The 21,057-nt window shown below is 32.5% G+C and overlaps 1 protein-coding gene across 4 annotated transcripts in view; it reads right to left on the bottom strand.

The window, feature by feature from the left end:
- The window catches only part of LOC116777980 (protein bric-a-brac 1-like), a 139,555-nt gene that overhangs the window by 74,309 nt on the left and 44,189 nt on the right, over positions 1 to 21,057 (bottom strand). The gene's annotated exons all lie outside the window — the stretch shown is intronic.

Below are 21,057 nucleotides of genomic sequence, written 5' to 3'. Positions count from 1 at the left end.
TTATCTGTGTATGCTGTAAGTTGTATTGTCTAGGCGCGTGATGTTTAAAATGGAAAGAAACTTCGTTATGTGACAGTATGTGACACTCTGGTCGGAGTGCAACAAAGCTGGTTTTATGCCCTCTGTCTCCACCCCTCCTCAACCACTCTAACCCTCTTTTGTTTCGAATGTCCATTATCAAAGCCATGTAGACACAAAAATGGCATAAATTCGTGATTTTCACCAACCATGTTAAGACTTTTCTCAAATTTAAACATTATATCAGGTACAAGGATCGACCAATTTTTTTTTTATAATTTATTACCTATTTTTAATGGTTTCAAATCCATTGTTAACAGATTTCATAAGTCGAATATAAAATATTTTCTCTACTTTCCTGGTAAGAAAAAGTTATTTAGATTATTGTGCTCTACTGTAATTTTGCTCCTATCTTTATCTCAAAAATAACCAAACAGTCTTTTTTACTTACGTACAAATATGAAAAGATGTATTTAACTATATTTTGTGGGGTGTTGTCTTTTAAAAATATCTTTATTTATTATATTATTTTATTAAAACTAAGCCGAATGAAGAGTAGTAACTGACTATACATGGAACATTAGGGAGGAGCAAGGACAGGTAGAGTATCGATGTATATTTTTTGCTTTTATAGTCATTTTAATATAATGAAAATAAGAGTGTTTTATTAAGGAGTGTTTTATTTTTTTATTCCTACTGCAAATATACAATATCATCTCGACAAAAACAACACACCATTCAAAAGCGCGTATAACTTTTAGGAAATAAAAATTTCAATTCCACTATAAGATTTTTTTATTGTAGGAAGAATATAACTTTCACAGTTTAAAACAACATTGTGTTAAGAAATAAAAAACAAGACGAAAAGATCTTCTCAATGAATATATGTGTGGGTCAAATATATACATATTTGTTTTTAGTCACTCAAAAAAATTTTATTCCCAGATGAATAACTTACTATCAATTGGTGTCTTACAAACAAAATATGAATAAATTTTCAAGTTATTTAAAAGCTTTTTTATATGAGTAAGATATAGCATGTGTAAGGAAAGTTATTAAAAAGTTATATATCGAAGAATGCGAGTAATCAAGGTAGTCGAAATATCAACAATCTCCCGTTCCGCTAAATACCTTATCGCATATTCCAATTCTCGTGCGATCTGTGGCGGGATTTTCGAGATTTTCAGCTCTCAGCTGCCCGAGGCCTTGTTAAGAATCCCACCGGTCGAACTCTCCAATTTGAATTTTGGTACGGCACGTCTGCGCGAGGTATGCAACCATCACGGATCATTTGTAATCACTTCATTATGTCCGTTCTTGTATTGTAACCGCTGAATACTTACTGCGCTCCAATTCAGAATTTGACCAGTGCCTCGTTGTTGACATAACATAAGCTTACATACAAATACTTTTCAAAACTATTGACACGGTACAAAGTTTCGATAGAATTCTAAATAATAAGATAATATTTTATACTTAAGACTTTTGTGTAATAAAACTTTTAACGTTCATAAAATAAATTTAAGTATTCATCTTAATCGTGCTATCGAGGAATTAAGTCACTATAATTACGAGACTATCTGAAACATTTAAACGATTATAAGTAAGAGTAGCTTTAAGATAATTAAGAATTTGTAGCGAATACATAAGGTTGCTGGAAAATCCCAAACAAGTATTTTTGTAGACGAGTTCTTTGATGTCCTTAAAATAAAAAGTAATTTCTTTTTATGCGGTCAGAAGCAACACCACTGATGGTTTCAATAGTTATCGATGTGTCTCTACTGGCTGGACGTTGCAACAACTAGGCCACTGACATATCAACAGACAGAAAGAAGTGTGCCATTTAATTATTTCGCATCTAAATTAAACCTATTATTACAAACACAGTACAAAAATATTTAAACATCGGAGCGAATTTAACTTCACATAATGAATATCCACATTTTTTAATTCTCTTAAATAAATAATAGAGGTTAATTTTGTTTCAATATATATTTACTAGTAGACGAAAAACCGCAGTTTAAATGTATTTTAACAAAGACTGGATTTAACATGAATTATATTTTCGAAGCCAATTCACCGACCGTTTGAGGTGCATACATTACATTTGTAATTTAAATCGAGGAATAAGTTCTCTATAAACAATATTAAGGAATAGTATATATTTTATTCGTTATACTCCGCCGTCCGTGCACAATAAATGATATAGTAGTGCGCCGGCGATACGATATGACTATGCATTATTTTGCAATATGTGATACTAAAATTGTCTAAGCACAGCACCCCTGCCTAAACGAATGCACACAGTGAAAAGCGGCACCCACACAAGCGCAACGCACTTGCACCCCACAACGATACTAGAATACAGGATGTTCGAGATCCAGCGGAAATGTTATTATCGAAGATCCTATTCAGTAGAGCATTTAAGAAAGGTAACTAAATATCTTGATTGTGGGCTATATCCCTAGAATAACGAAATATAGACAGACAGTGTAGAATTTTTTTCTGATAAAATCTCTTGATATCAAAACCTGTGAAAACAGAAGAATTTGGAGCGGTATTGACAACAAAACAGTATTGAAATTGAGAATATTTTAATAGAATCAATACCCCATCCTCCCCCCTGTCGATATCGTCGCGTCGTTTAATAAATTCAGCTCAACATAATTATAAAGATGTGTACCGAAACTATATTAGCACGTAATTTTGCTCCGGGCATTAAGTTTCCGCACACCCTGTACGCCGGGGAGGCGCGGCGCGTCTATTTGTTTTGCCATAGCTTTGTCGGGCTAGGGACATGCAGGTCATTAATTGTTGTAAACGCCAGCTCCTAATCGATAGCGTGCAACGTTCGATTCTAGTTTATATTAATGCTATTTGTGCTAACCGTAGGCACTATCAGTCTAACTACGGCTTTGACACCGACATTGCTTTTTGTACCACCAAGATCAATGAAGATTTTTACGGTATTACGATAAGATTATCAATATTCCGATCTGAGTCGCAAAGGAATTTATTACGTTTTATTATAAACAAGTTTTTTAGCTTTGTTCCGTGACATGATTTTATATTTGAGGGAGGGGAAGGGGGGGGCGCGCCTTCGTGTAGAAAAGTGGCCTCTATCAATTCAACCCCAACCACCTCGGTGATATAAATCATCTCGATCCGGTTCCCCTACGCACCAAACAAACATGCAAACACACTCCACCATCTATAACGTTAGCTGAGCGTCTCCTTATAAACATATTTTCTTGAAAAAAAATTGATATGACTTAATCAATACCACAATCGATCCAGTATTATACACGTTAAAAAAACTCACATTAAGTGTGTTATTTTGAAGTAGCATAGTGTTCAAATTTCATATGGTTGATCTTTCACCCCACATACATGCCCGAGGCATCCCCTCAGTGACATAATTTTGCATTAAAATGAATCCAGCTGAGATGTCAGACAAAAAAATTCTACAATGCTTTGTAAAATAAATCCAAGAACGCCATTAATATTTAGGTCAATTTAAATTATATTAACGTGTTATATCATACCATTATAATGAATTACGATTCAATTATTAAGTTTTCCTAAAAATAGTATCAGCGATTAGTTGTAGCCCAGTACCTAATGCATCTACGCATCTAGAGATTAATAAGATTTAGGATTAAATTACACACAATATCACAAGCGGATCGAGCCCTTTAATAGTGTTTAGTGCAAAATTGACGCAATGGTTGATACATACTGACAAACTTAAAATTATATACGCTATAAATACACACGTAAATTTTGATACTGATAAATTAATAGGAGTTCAAAGTATTAAAAATAGTGCAAACATTTTTTTTTTTAAGTTTTAAAAAGTTTGTAAAAACATCGCAGATACGAATGTTTGGACACAAAATTTCTATTTTCAAACTTTTAGCCATAACTTTTTTCGTTAGCGTGATCGCTGGGTTAACCTAACATTGCAATAATATGTAACTTAGTACTAATTAAAATTTTATCACAATTTCAGGTATTATATAAATAAAGCATTATCGTCTGATGTCAATCATAGCTTTCTAAATAACAGTGATATGATGAGATCTAATACTTTCGCGAGTATTTATTTAAATGAAACTAAATTTTTTTCCGTTTATTACTCGTATTTTATTATTTCAAAAACTTCATACTCCCGACGTTTCGGTTACTTTGCAGCGACCGTGATTACGGGCAGATTCATTCACATCTCGTCTCCCAATGATGTGAAGTGATCGGGTTATATTGTTTGCCCTTGCGTCTTCGTACGGGTATTATGTAGGCTGTAGTAAAAAAAAAATCTATATATACACGATTTGTTTACCCAAAACACTCTCAACATTGACATAATAATGTTTATGAATTTTATACTATTCAAGTTTTTTGTTGATTTTAATGAATTGTTTGTAGTAAGATCTACGTTACAAAGCGTGTATATGTAATGACATTTTCTGATAAAACCTATAAACATTCTTTGTTCTCGTTTGTTGATTTACTGTAATGTGAACACAATTGTTTATAACCAGCTCGTTTCCAAGTAATGCCTGCTAACTGAATATTTAGCATAATCGTGAATCGATCACATAATATAAACATAACAGTTAACTTAGTAATTAAGTTGATAGCTAGTGCACTTTAAATTCGATATTATAAAATGTACTGGAATAATTAAAAAATATTAATATGAATATCTTCAAAACTCAATGAAGTGTAAGTTGATAAACGTTAATTTACTCAATTTTAAAATATACCGTAGAATTCAATTTTCAGTTTACGGATAGACATGTACGCAGTAGTGCAATGTTCTGACAGATTTCTAATCACAATATCACAGCAGAAAATCGAAGTAACCTATGGCTTCGATTCCATTAATGAGTCTGTTTTGGACATAGAACGAAAACTTTCTAACTTGCTTACATTTATATGAATAAAACTCGCGAAAGTCTTAGATCTCATTATTGTGCTTACACTGTATGATATAGTATACACTGATATTTTAACTCCGCTGAACGGAACTCTACTGACCTGATTGATAGTCCACTCCAAATTCGTAATAACTTAATATTGAAATCATCGTATTGGAATACATATAACAGACCCTTTACATAATTGAATGTATTTAATTAACTAAAAACGTTTCGTAACATGATATATTAAATAGATGGAATGTAATATGGCCGTTATAATTTAGGCTTGCATTTCGATACGATAAATTAGAATCTAATGTTATATAATTTATGATTTTATGTTTATAAATGGCACATGAGGATGTTCAGTCGTAGAAGTTTTTAAGATATTTGAGATTGTTGCATTGAAATTATATATAAAGATCTAGAAAGTTACTTGAAAAGCTTATCTTACTTGTCGCGTTGTGTTAAGAACAAATAGCATAGCTTAATTCCTAGTAAAAGTTGTAAATATTTACGTAAAATTTTGTTGTGGTGATTGTTAAGTTGAGTTAAAGGATATGGCATGTCCGTACAAAATTTTTAAAGTTTAAATTAGATATCTTAACAATGTTAAAAACGTCCGTCAGCTTTACAAGGCGGGATGAAAACAATTAGCGTATTAGACACGCGCCAGCATTTCTCATCTCCGAATCATCAAATCTCCAAAGTCATCCAATTTCGGCGCTGACCGCGGCGGCGCAGCGATAGTCCGGAAATGGTCAAGAGCCCCTTACTCTCCGCAGCTAAACGTTGACCGCTTTCAATGCACTTTATTTTGTGGTAATCGCGTATTGGAATACTGTAATCACGACTGTACTAACATGACATACTTTATGAATATTCACATCAATAATTTACAGTCAAGCTCCAACGCATTGCTCAATAGTTCTTTAACCGATGATTTACTTGTGATCATTAAGTCCCTGAACCTTTATTTACGTATGCAAAGTGGAATGTATATGGTATAATTTATATATTATTACGCTTAGTTACAAGGTAGGCATATTAAGTACAGAACAGGGAACTCTTCTATGTATTCAGTATTTAAAAATATTTTTAGAGTACTTTAAATAGGGATAAATTTCTTTTTGTTACATTTACAATTATGGAAAGCTTATACACTAATAATAGTTTGATTGTTTCGTCACGAATATTATTCAATCGAAATTCATTTTTATTATAATCATTTCATTAGTGTAAATTTTCTATGAAATAATGAAATTTGGTTTAAATAATAAAACAATAGGAATGACTAAGGAAGCCCAACAAATAAATGAGTCGAGCCTTTGTAATAATTATTATTATACTTTAATATTTTAATTATTTTTAACCCTGATTATAATTAGTATTTATTTCTAAGTATAGCAATAATATTTATTCATTAATACAAGTTAATTTCTTGAATCAATACCACATAAAACAATGAAGATTAGTTCCATATTAATGTTATAACGATAATACAATTAAACAATTATCTACAATCCATGTTTATATCTCGAGATTAATTAAAATCTTTCAGTAAAAAGATTTCCTAAAAATTACTTATAAAACAAACAGCTAAGAAAATTGAATTTTAATGAATGACAAATTAGTCGTAACATGACGAGGAGGTTGCCGTTACTTAGTAACTTTATAGGCATTTGAAATAATTGAAATCCTATAACTTTCGGCTGGCTCAGGCGAATCTATAATGCCTCGTGTGCATCCCAAATTCATAAGCAATTGAAAAGCAATTCGTTGATAAATACAATTACCGGGGCACACCGGATGCGTTCCAATTGAACGGGATATTATCCATCTATGCAATTCGAAACTGCCATTACCTTGAGCCCGCGTCAGTCGGCGACACATCTAATCAATTAAAATACACATTACACAGCTGACCGACCCGACGCTGCACTACAAAAGAATCTCAAACTCAAAACATTTCCACCAAAATGGATGACCGTGAATAAAATATCTGGATTAACGAGACAAGTGTGATGGTTCGGTAACAATTTTGTATTTATATGTCGAAGTAGCTTGCGTATTCACAAATAGGGAATGCATAGGACGTCGTGTGTATAATTAAAGATAAATATAGAGGCGTGTAAACACTATTCATCAAAACCGTAACTAGACAGAAATGATTTAATTACCATTTTGGTTCCGTAGCCCACCTAATAACGTAAGCGAGTAGGGATGTAAGCGTTATCGCGGGATATGTCGATGCCGGCATGTGATTGTTGGTATTGTTCCAGTTTGGGCGACTAAAAGTGAATTAGGAACAAGTCAGGTAGACTGCCCGCATGTACGTATAAACAAAGCATTATATCGATACTTCGATGTGTATTCAATTGCTGTAGCTATTGTATCGCGATTATCTTCTGTCATACAAACACAACAAAATGTACATCTTTAGAAGTTTTAAATGTATACAAACGAACGAAATGTTTTCCGTGAAACAACAAGTCGAAAATCTATAACAATAATGATATTTATTGAAATATTTGTCAGAAATGTTCACGATTACGCTTAGTTTGTTCACTTTGTCGGGAGTATTATCTCCACTGTTGCGTGTGCCGATAAAAAACCACTATATTTGTCACTGAGTTAACATAACCAATTCAAAATAATGTTTATCTAATTCAATACAAGGATAAAGTAATATTGCTACGTACAAAGATATATCCTAATCGCAAAATTGATGTAATTTAAAGAGATCGAGTGCCCTGATCAGGCTCATTAGCTGTCAACAGCGGTCCGTCCCTAATCCCACTTGATGCCCACTCGTTCGTATAATTAACTTAGTATGGTTTAAGTTTTTTTTTTTACAAAGCCAGTATTGTATGAAACATATTCAATCAAATATAAAACAACAAAACATCAGCCAAAGAAATCAAAAGTGTTATTTACTGGGATGGCACCAGACAAAACATAAAATTCGCATTAATAATTCAAGGAAACCATTACGTAACTCCCGAGACGTTGAATCGACCTGAGGAAACTACGTTCTTAAATATTTGAACATAGGCGTTATATGTATTGCAATTTTCATTAATGATTGATAAGGATTTGAGTCGGGGAAGGAAGGCAAGCTTACAACGCCATACATAACTTATACAGTGTGTTCATAAGTATCAATCTGGGGGGCGAACTAATATAGTTGGGGCTCAAACTTACGTATATAATATTTATTATTAAATTATTAAACATAATGTTGATCAATACCGTAAATGCCAAACAGAAACATAAGTTGTTACGATTACCGGCTGTTGGAATATAGCTTTTAAAACTACAGACCTAAAAGGAAACACGTATGTATTGTGTATTAAAACAGAAATACAGTTCCAATGAAATTGCCTTCATTGTGATTTTGTCCAGTTGAAGGATGGTTCAAAGGGAAATTATCTAGATTAGAAAATCTGCATTCCAACATCATTATCCGTACCATTGAAACGGTCCATTTGATTGAAACTGTGAGTTAGAGGCTTTTTACAATAGTCGCATCAGAATATGTATTGTCGTTAAAGTTTGCTATTGTGATAAAGTTGGAGGTATCGACACCAGATACCGTGTGACATGGACATTTGTTCAAAGGGCCTGATGGCGACTGAATTAATCGACGGTTGTCCACGCTTCAAATGATCACCCCAGAGATAGCCCTTCCCTCTCCCAACCTCAAAACATTCCACATAACACGCCTATGACGTTTGTTGCGTTCGCTGTCTGTAAAATTTATAGAGCATTAAATTTCATTAGAGCCTTCAATGTGATTTCTATTTGAAATTTATTTGTTCAATTCACATCTGAATGACGGAAGCGTTTGTGAATATATTATTATTATTTATAATAGTTTTACAGAGAAAGTGTATAAAAAATTATTTATTTGGCAAGACTCTGATAACTTTTTAAATTGGTAATGTTAGAAAAAGTACTCTGTATTTTATTACACATATATATACGTCATGTTCCTGTTGACAAAATTCTCAAACACAAATATATTTTTCATTTCTAAAAATGTTTTTTTATATAAATAAAAACAACAACACTATCGACACATGCAGCGCAAAGCCGTCCACTTCCGTACTCTTTTCAAGCGTTTTGTCAGAATTTTCAAAGTAACAAATCCTTAGTAACAAGCACTCAGTATTTTGCAACGAAAAACCTCAATGTGTCTAGTTATGCAAGAACAATAGTAGATAACGAAGAGGGTTTTTGGTATTTGAATCAACAGTAAAACCATTCGATCAACATTTCCAAAAGCCGCATATTTCCCATGCCGGTAAGAACTGATGTGGTTTCCTAACAAATCATTTAATATTCCAAAAAGAGATACGACCGGACAATTTATACGAAACCAGTGACTCTATTGTATTGTCAGTATACAATGTAATCAAAAGCTTTCTTTCTTAAATTATATAGTTATAAAAGATAAATAAAAAAGGTCCAATATTAAATGATGTTGTCCTTGAGATTTTGATTCAGATCAAAATTGCTTAGTTATTTTCAAATTTAGAACGAGATAAAAACCATAATAATCACGATACTGAGACACCTAAATATAATTCATTGCTCTCTCGATGAAGAATTTTAAAACAAAAAGATATGATCATATCATGGCAGCTATAAGCTAATTTGCCGATGTTGCTGGCTGAGAAAATGGTATGAAGCCATTTAAAACGACAATAAAGAAAAAAGAAAGAAAAGAAAAAAAGCAAATAAAGAAAATAAATACTGCTCAGTAGGCAGAAATAGTGAAGCGTGGTAACTAGAGATATAATAAATTAGTGCGCAAAACTAGGTACTTGGATGTGATATCCTAGAAGTCCTGAGATCGAATATAACTATAACACATATTTTATAAATCTTTATAAAATATATTATTTTAAGTACCAGTATATATCTCAACATCGAAAGAATTTTGAAGGCATATTTTACTATGACGTATTAAATTTACAGATCGGACGTAATTGTAACAATTAGTGAAGAACTTTTCTGTTACTTTAATTCAATACTATCGCGTCCGCTATGAACTAACAAATCAATTTAAACCGGAAACTGAAATGAATATTGTACGCCTGAATTCAACAATAAGAACAATAGGGCTACAAATAAAACTTCAAGAAACCGGGCAAGCGCAGCTTTGTCATAATGACGGAACAGTTCTCAGTCAAGAAAGCTAATGTATTTTAAAATTTCCTCACGAGCATTGTGTTAACACTTAATTTACTTTAAAAACGCCTCGGCTATGAAAAATCCTTACTCTTTCATAACAAGAGAGTTTAAAGAGACAGATCATATTTGGGATGGATTATTCCGAGAATAGTGCACTTAATCAACAATGAGAATTGCACCAAACGTTCTACAAATTAATCGATTCCTGGATACGTTCATGTACGTGTTGCTACCTACTAATTCTAAATTAAAGCTTCGACCACCCTGAGCACGTATGCAGCTAAAGCTGCGTTTACACTTTAAATAGACACTGATGGAAATCCGAGCCCCAAAATTATTGTGTACTTTCCTTGGATTCGGAACCACCACCCCCCAACCAGAACCCCGGATATCTAATCTGCAAGCGTTAACTCGTTTGGAAACAATGTGTGCATTGCTTTATGTATCTCCCGTACAAGAGTTACGTATGAAAGCAATGCATACCTCAAATATACATTAGACTATAGTCTAATATGAATGCATCGACCTCTTCATCCGTCCAGAACTATGAAGCCAAATTATATCTAATAAATATTATTAATTACAAAACATTTCGTAAGTCAAAATGCACGTACTTATCTATATCTATAATTCACAGTACTGGATTATCGAATATGTTTTCAATCACTACAATTCCATAGATTCGGTTTCCACACAATAACAAAAGCTCAACGTTCTTACAAAACAATTGTCAATGAATACATGTAGGGCTTACAGAAATATTAATATGTGTCATATAACATTATAGGGCCCTTTACATTTATAAAGCCTATCGGCTGATTTACCCTTCGGATCGGCAATGCTGGAACCTAGACCGCAGGATCCGCGCTTACAATCGGACACAGGAAGTATCGTCGAGATATGTAAACAAAGAGCGGGAACGCTTTGCAATTCTGATTCATTATGTCCGTATACGGCCCTTCGCGTCTTCCTGATTTTAACATTCATTTATTTGATTGATAAACTGTATAGTTTGCGATATAGTAATTAGTACAAAATTTTGATATCAAACACAATTCGCTTAGGATATTTTTCATAAAACAGCTTATTTTTATTTTCCATACACCATGTATAAAGTTATCATTAAATATATTGAGTTGTAATTCTCTTCCTCAGGGTGATTGTATTATTTCCTAATTTACTATCGTTGTGAATTGCACAGACAGTGTATTGTCGAAAAATATATCGTTTCTATATACCAAGACAAAAAAGTTTAAAATATTTAAAAATTTTAATAAGACTAAATGAAAAGCTAATTAAATCGTCTGAAGTTGCCACAATAACTTTACCTTACACAAAATACATAGACATTATTTTATTGAAGAACGCTTTATTCAATTTAAAAACTATTTTAATTCCAATATAATCTAATCTATTAGATTATATTGGAAGTACTTGATAGATTGATCTTTAAGCGAAATCCCATGTTATAGACTTCGTACTCTTGACAAGAGTTGTGCCGGCAGATTTTAACTGACGATGTGAGAGACATAATCAAATATTGAAGTAAGCATGGCTGGACATATTGCATTTCACGAATGCTGTGTACCTATTTAGCTTACATGCTCTCAATTAAGGGCATCTATTCCACAATATACGTACAGCAGTCTCAACAACTAAGCTTATTTGTTGGGAAATAGCGTTAATACATCCAAGGGTTTGAATGACAAGTTATGAATGCTTCGGATCAAATAGTGATGAAAATGGTATTATTTATCGAAAACGTTTTGACAGTTCGAGGGCTACTTCCCATTTTGTTAAATGAACAAAATAAAAACAAAAGGCACGCGAGTTATCAAAAACTGACAATATGACGGTGGATCAAAGTATAAATTTAATAATGTGTACTCGAATAATACACACTTCGAAATGAGAAATGTTCATTTTTTGCTCTTTGTTCTAGAACTATTTAATATCGAATATCAGTTGCCAATCAAAGAAAATTTTTGGCAGGCCGTATAGGTTTATAATATAGTTTTGTTTAATGTATTTTCAGTATGATTGAAAAAAACGTGGAGCTTCGCTAAATTAAAGTCTTTAACAGTTCACGTCAATAACAGTATGACGTGAAATTCAGAGCTATTTTAAAAGTAAAATATTAAAAACTGAAAATGGCTAGCCAGCTATAACATAATTACATTAATAACAACGTGTAAATATATGTACGTAACCACTTTAACAAGATCGATGATGCTGATAAGTTTACCTTAACAATAATCAAGACACTATAGAAACTATTGCGAAGCTTCAAGTTCCTAAACTTTCAGCCATTCTGCATACTTGTTTACATTGAATAAAACATAATTATAAGAAACTGCGTCTATATTGAGCAACTAGTGCACGACATGAAAATGAAGCTCAACTAAATTCCATACAAACACTAATTAAATTAGTAGTTCGCTTGACATTGTAAAGGGTAATCCTACACAAAGTTTCCAAAATTTTATACAAGTTGCATACTTGTTTATAATTAATTTAGTTACAATAAACTTGGGCATATTACCGACCACTTTTTATACGGAGTTTCGCTCCCGATCCAGACGGATTCTTGGGATAAATTCCTTAATTAATACTAAATAGTTACTTTATTTTTAGCTTGAGACACAATGAAACACACCCACATATATGACCTTTTTAAAATCATAGGAAAAATATTTTTTTAGTCAGCTTAAATTATATGAAAGCCTTTTTCCCCATTATTATTTTATATGTGCATAATGTTTTAATCAATTCAAATCAATCATTATAACTTTATTCCTAAAAATACCCAATAAAATTTTTATCCATGAAAGTCTATGAAAATATCATTTTCACTCCTAAAACTAGTGTCACGTAATGTTATTAGGTTTGAAACTGACTGACTAAAAGTAACTTTTGAGCGCTGAACTAAAAGCAGAAAATGTGTTCAGGGGGGATGGAAGCGTTCTGAACCAGGAGTACCTACTACAAATGATTAGAGCAGCCAATGGATTAATTTATTTTCCATATAAAAGTTACGTGACTACAATAAGTTACTTTTTCTTTATTTTTTCATAACATTAACAGTTAGACTACATATGACTTGCGATATTTCGAAGTGAATGGAGTTATAAAAACCTATTAGTGTGTTAACATTAGTTTTTTTTATTCGTTTCATACACGTATTAACTAATCGTCCCTTATAACGTATTAAGTATTAAATCGCTGAATCTAAACGGATGTTGTGTATTCACCTATATAGATATATCTTACTTAATTTACCGAGATTCGACCACACGAGAAAATAGATTATTCGTATCCATCGTATATCAGAGTAAAACCTCTGCAAATCCAAAATGGGTTGTATTAATTCGTAGCTCCGTATGGGCCCTGGCGCAGACTGCGTAGGCAAATCAAGTTTGCTGTGGTGCATCCCTTGATAATTTGTTCTAATTGAAATTCGAGTCATTGACATGGTCAACCGACTTAATCGAATAATCCGGGCACGCTCTTGAGCGTCTGCAGCACAAAGCTGAGGGTAAAAACTGTAGCATAACTGTTGTCTCTAACAGCTTCAAGTATTCGGAAGCTGGAAATTGCTAACTTTATTGAAGTGCTTCAGTTCATTATAAACTAGGTTAATAGCATCTAACGTATACCTACCGTAAATATTTTAACTCTGCCCGATGTGATGTTTAACTTTATTAATTTATTTAACGGAACAGATTATATTTTTGTAAATTTTTAAATAATGTAATATAACACTACACATGTATAGCTAATTTTCCATGTGATTTCATAACACTTATCCGATAACAGTTTATTGGAAGGGGAGCGATGCTGTTAAAATATCAACTTCGGCAGCTACTAGTTTACTCTCAATTTATTTCCTGGTGCCTTCAATATGATTTTTAATATTAAACTAATAATATTGTACGCGATCGCTGCGAGAGCAAAATTGAGTTTACGTATTAAGTTGCATTTATGATTTTTGAACATATTAAAATATGTAAAAAAAATCTTAAAGTAAACGACTTAAACAAAAACAAATATACGTCTCAGAAATTAAAATTATATTATTGGAAGCGGCGTAGAGCACATTAGTTCCAATAAATAAATTTCAGTCACATTAAAAACAGCGTGATTGAGATGTATTTTCTTGCACTGATACAATTCGTATACGAATAAGATAAAAACAGGCTACCGAGAAAGACTGATTGTGAACACATCGTTCGGAACATTCCTCGTAAGTTTTTGATCTTCACGTTGTTTTTATAATAAAATAACGACTTAATTACATTTAAGGTCCTCATTAAATTCTCATACGTGGCCTCCGTTACACATAGCATTGACATATATCGTTTATAATAATATCATATCGGGAGAAAGAAGTAGAGATGTAAGATTTAAACCGATTTGATAGACAGTCACATAACTGGACGGGTTTAGCTTTATAACGTACCGACCCCAGTACTGAACACCGTCGGGGCATTCGTGTTAACAATTCACGGACGAATTGAAGCCGTAACGTTTACCGGTAAAAGTTGCGGCACGATCCCGTCACGGCAGGCTAACAGGTTGCCAAATTTGCCACTATTTTTACGTGTCCCGCGCTCACCCAGTGATGTGACGGCGCACCTGTTGTTTGCTGAATTAAACAAAAACGCGCGAGCTGTCAATGCCGGATAAAACCTATTTACAGCTTCGATGTTATTCAATCTCGTAGATGAACCGATTCGACGCGGCTTCATTCAAACGTGCTTACACACCCCATTTATTTAGTGTTTGCGGTTGATGGAACATATCAATTCGATTTTTCCGCGTACAACGCGTTCGGCACGTGCGATTTAATCACTGTTAAATGCTCTCTTTTATAAATAATGAGTATTCGTTGCGGTTGGCTGTTTTGTAAGATTATATATATATAATATTATATTGGCCCGATATTTTAAGGAATCCCATAGAGTCATCGATATTCTATTTAACATGTATGCATATTATTTTTTAATACAAAATAATTTTATATATATTTGTTAATTTAACAAACGATGTTCATAGAAAACTATAACATGCGGGTCTATGCATACTGGATATGGGGACGAAGCTAACGGGAAAAGCCGCGGGCAATAACTAATTAGTAATTTATACCACCGTATTAGTGGTTGCGCCTTCTCTGAAACTCAAACGTATTAACGTAGTACTTAATTATACTGTTTTTTTTTATATTATATGTATGTACATCTATCAATTGAAATACTTTGTTTTAATCAAGAGAATTTTATTCACACTCCTTTCTCCTTAACATGAAATTAATTCGACGCGACCTAGAATTAAATTTTAATACTTACGTAAGACATATTTTTACTTTTATTTAAAAATAATGCTAAATTATTTTATCAAGACGATAAAATTGAAACGAGCGACAATCACAACTGTCACGTCACTAGTGCGAGATGATCCGGGTTATCCGGTCTATTAACCGGTTTTTACGTTGGACACATTTGAACCGGATAATTCGATGGGGACGGAATTTTTAGACCACTAGTTGCATCATAATGGAATAGTGGTTTGGACGCGCACTGAAATTATACCAACGTTTGTTTGCGTTTGTTTTCGATTCCAATTTAATATTAGAGTTAATTTATCATTAATTATCTAGTTTTTGAAATTTTTATGCTATTATAATAAAAAGTTTAATTTTCATGTAAAATGTTTGGTTGTTTGAATACTAATTATTAATCTAGCAAGATTCAACAGTTTGTCACAAAAATCTGATAAAAAATCACTGTCACTTCACATCTGATAAAAAAAAACAAAAATAACATTTTTTTTAAGTAAAAATATTTTCGTTATTACAAAGATTTTGGTGTAGTTGTTTTCGTTTAGTTTAAAATTCAAAGGGATTTTAACGTGTAGGAACACGCTACTTGACACTCGAAGAAGGCATTAGCAAAATTACTGCGAAAAACTTACACGTTTGTATGAACTTGGCACAGTGAAACTAGAATGCGTCTTGATATTGAGGACTTATAAAATATATTTTTACACGAAACATTAACACAGTAATACAATATATTCACTAAAATTTTTAAAACAATTAACAGTAGCCGCTGGCTCATTACAGCATGTTAAAACTACTCTCCGACAGCGCGACAATTTTTAATTGAATATTCGTAAACAATTTAAAGGCAATCAGAGTGAGGAAACCACTACATAAAGCTGAAAACACGCCAATTTAAAATGTTAACGTCACGGCTCTATCAACGCGTCAGTTAAATCAGTGAAATGATGAATTAAATTCTGTTTAAAACTCGATACCGGCGTCAAATGGACCTGGCCAATTATAATATCAAAGTTTTGAGATTGATCGCATAAAACACGCAACAGATAGGGCGGCGATAACACGCTAATGAAATAATCTGAATGAGATGAATATTATAGTTTTCTGTCGAGATGCTTTATATAATGTTAAAAATGAAATTATTCCGATAATTATTAGATATTTTATTAAAAATATACGTTTTATAGGTATATTTTTTAAAAATCTAAACATGTAAACAATATTTCCATCGGACGTCACTTTAATACAGCACAATTTACCTATCATATACATAATTGAAGAGAACCGTTGCTTCAACGATGGCCTTCTATCGGGAATTTTAAACTATCTCCGACCTTAAACTTTACGTTAAACAAAATTAGCATTGCCTTCGTTATGGTAACATGCAACGCGAGCGATAGGCCCGTTTTATACATAGCTTTAATTTCGAAAATTATCGATCCTCCACCCCAATGCATTAACAGAGACTGCTGCGACTGGGGAGTCATCGTCCAAATTTTTATTATGCATATTTTTTAATTTTATTTTTTTCACCCCCTCGACGTTCAGCGACTGAATGTGGCAGTATTAAATCAATACCGTCCGAGCTGGCTTATTCTTTTTGCCGGAATAGGGCGAGCGTTTTGGTTCACCTTGTGTACGCGTGTGACTCTAATGGCTACCGTTATGAAATGCACTCACATTCGAATCCTAGAGCCATATATTTCGCATACATTTTTATTTTTCATGGCTGCATTAGCTTCATTCCGTGGCTAGGACAAATTTTAGAGGCTGTCTTACACAACCATAGGTTAGGAAACACTAGAATATATCTCTTACAGGATTTTTAACGTACTGGTATTAATTTAACGGCCTACATTATAGATCAGAACAATACAATGTTTCGGCACTATCAGGTATACAATTAACGGATATTAATTATAAAAGCAAACGGAAAAAAATCGATTCAACTTCTGATTAATAAAAACGACATCGCTGTATTGTTTGCCGTTTCTTAGTCTGTATTCGAATACCCGTATAATGATCGCTGATAAGTTCGGCCTTTCAATATGACTGACTATAATTTCCCTCTTTTTAATATAAATACCCTTTGAGTATGAAGGCTGATTATTGCCAATCATTCATTTAAATCGATCCAAGGAAAATTTTTTGCAAATATGCACAACATTGTCTACTATTTTTTATGAATTTGTTATGATTATAATTAGCACAGACTACGCATTTGACTGAGGGATTTATATCAATAAGTATAGAGGCACTAGACTAAGCAAGGGCTTTATTTATATAATTTTTTTTTTTCTATACGACACAATTCTAGATCAGATTGATCTCGTTTTAACACAGCCCAAGACTAATGTTTGAAGTACGTTAAGATCTATTTTAGCAAAATATTCTGTAATGTAACTTTATTTTAGAGATATGTTTTTTGGACTTCATTAAAAAAATGTATATATTACCATACATTAATAAATATTTTTCTTCCATTTTCTTTTTAAGGGATGGTAAATGGTTTCACATATCGTTTCATACACATCCGTCCTAACAACAATGAATTTTTTATTCTGTATGTGTTTATGGTCAGACATCTATGGCTTTCTGGTCACTTAAACACACAAAGTTGAATGCTATTAGAGTTAACATACATAATAAGAATCGTACTGCTGTCCTTTTATATATTTACAACATAAATGTAAATGGCCATGCAAAAATAGCCCTAACTGCAATACCTAAATGTCATATGACAATGAAAATACGTCATGAGTATGACCTTTAGTAATAGCGATGTACTTTTTATGTGCCAGCAATTAAATTATTACATAGCCAAGAAGCACAATGAAACAGTCAGTCAGTCAGTCAGTGAGTCCAAGTAAAGATAATTACAAAACAAAGTTTACAACAATGGGAATGAACATCCATGAGCAAGTACCTTAATATATATAATAAACAAAAATAACATAGCGCCTGTCAGAAAATTCATGAATTATATAAACAATTCCAGAGGTATTGTGCATAGCCATATCTATGTCAAAAGTTAATTACACTAGCCGACAGAGATTCCAAGAAAATGTTCGAGAATATTTCAGGAACTTCAAATATTCTGTTATGGTTCAAAATAACCTCTGTGATTAATTTTAAAGATGGCAGTATCGCCAACGGAATACTGGTGATATTTGATATTCTTTCTATATCTAGAGTAGAAAACGGGGAAAACTGTCACAAAGGGTAAAAACTAGTAAAAATCAAAAAGTCCGAAGCACTTTGTACCGTAAATATCTTTAAAAGGAGGATTCGAGTCTGGTTCATGGTTTGGAAAAATACATGAAAGGTTTAAAACTAGACTTGGACATGCCGAAAAACATTTTTAACAGCATCACTGTACACTTTGACAGTTAGGAATATGATACTTTTAATAAATTAGAAGTTTCGCAAACGTTGTACTGTGTTCCGGACGTCAGATATACGTAAGGAAGTGCATATACCAGTAACAGCAAGGCGGGTAATTGTTAAATGGACTTGCAAATACACCCACTGTAACAGGTTAGGTTAAGTTGATCCCATTACCGAACGCACGTTCAATGCTACCATAGGACATAAATTCGCTCAATTAGATAATACAATCCAAATATAAGAACCAAGAAAGACAATTAAAATAACAGTCCTCTATAGTTCTTCTAAATAATAAAACCCATTTAACGATATGACAAATATTAAATTTCTTTAGAAATGACAACAAAATTAGAACATTTTATTTTAAATTATCTGTCATTAGTATGGCTCTTCGACCTGTCTTTTGCGTTCACTTCATCATTATATGAGTGAATAATATATGTACTAATACTATGTTTACTTTTGCATTATATTGCAGACGGTACAATCTAGAAATGTGATGTTATATAAAGGCACTATTTAAAATAGCACATAAAATTTTATACCTAAAATCGCTTATAATAAAAAATTTCATCTCCGCATAAAAATGTAATTTAAATAAACAAAACTCCGTCCGATAGCGGGGTACCATCAATTGTAGAGAGGGGAGTCTAATCCCGTCCCGCAAGTCCATAACTCAAAAATTATAAATGCCAAAAGATTGTTTAAATTGTTACTACGCAATCAATATGAGCCTCAGTTCGCAGAGCAGAATGCTTCGTCGTGTGCGCAGAAACTAAAAAGCGTGCATTGCGCACACTATGTCCATGCGACCCCATATTTTACATTAAATTCTTCCCTTATTGTTCATTCGCACCCATTATAATTATTTCGGTCGGCTATGAAACAAGCAAATATATATCTGAATTTTTATCTTGAAGGGTGTTATGGAGCGGGAGACAGTTTTGATAGGCATACCTATATTGTTATATTTTTTTTATTTAAATTTTGATCCGATCTCCAAAAAAAGGGAATAAAGTACAGAAGCAGAGTTCAAGTATCTCAGGTTGTATTGACTTCCATACAACGTTTTTTTTAAATACTTAACTAGATTAAAAGTCCATTCACAGCGTGTAAAATGCGATAAATATAGTGAGTATTGAGAAATAGACGTAATGAGATTAAAAAAGTTGAGAAATTTATGTTTATATGAATGGACACGTTATAATGATATTTATTATATTTGCTAACATTTACGATACTGTGTAGACAGACGCCAGATATTATGGACTCTAAGCTATAGCACATAAAATACATTATTTAAAAACATCCAGACACTTAAAGATAGATCCTTCAGGTTAGTTCGGGTAAATATTTTATTATACAACAATTTTTTGATAAATCCGCCACAGAAGTATGCTACTTTTTCATATACGATTTTAGACATTTTTACCAATAAAATACAAATTGCCAACTTCACCGGAACGCTAAAGCGCCAATATTCCCATTTTACAGGAAATGTTCCGCTAAAATATTTGATGCTTTTGAGGTGAAAGGTGTAACAACCAAATTTTATTTAAAAATATATACAATTTTTTTTTTTTTGCGAAGCAGCAATGCTTGGCTGCTTGATGGATTTCGTAGAAATGTATCACGGTTTTGCATCATATGAAGTGGCAAGACGTTTTATATGTGACTTTTAACTAACAGTCTAATGAAATATCCTAGTTCTGATACCACGTTTTGGACCAAGTTAATTTTGGTAACCAGGTGTGTTGTATTGGTTTTCGTATTAAACCAAAAAAAAAAACACAAAATAAAGACAAGCATCACAATTAATTTAAAAAATATAATTCAAACATCGTGACTACAAAAACAATAATTAAACTGGATTAAGTTATCTTTTATCGGAACGACTATTTTCCCTAATTTATTGTATTAAATTTTTTAAATAATAGATATATGGGGCATGATACAATATTCTTAGTTCAACCCTTCCTTTTAAGACCGACCTCATAAACGGAATTTTTATCAAAGAATTATTGATAGATGCCAATCATATAAGTTGAAACGATATTAAAAGATAATTACGATATCAAACTTTAATACTTGACAACTTCCAGGGACTTTTGTAATTAAAACGTGAAGGAAATTATTTTCACGCTGTTAATAAATAATGTTATTCTGGACAAGTCGTCAACATTAAAATTTTAA

Source organism: Danaus plexippus, chromosome Z (genome assembly GCF_018135715.1).
Source record: "Danaus plexippus chromosome Z, MEX_DaPlex, whole genome shotgun sequence".
Lineage (NCBI taxonomy): Eukaryota > Metazoa > Arthropoda > Insecta > Lepidoptera > Nymphalidae > Danaus > Danaus plexippus.
This window is presented reverse-complemented; position numbering and strand designations above follow the sequence as displayed.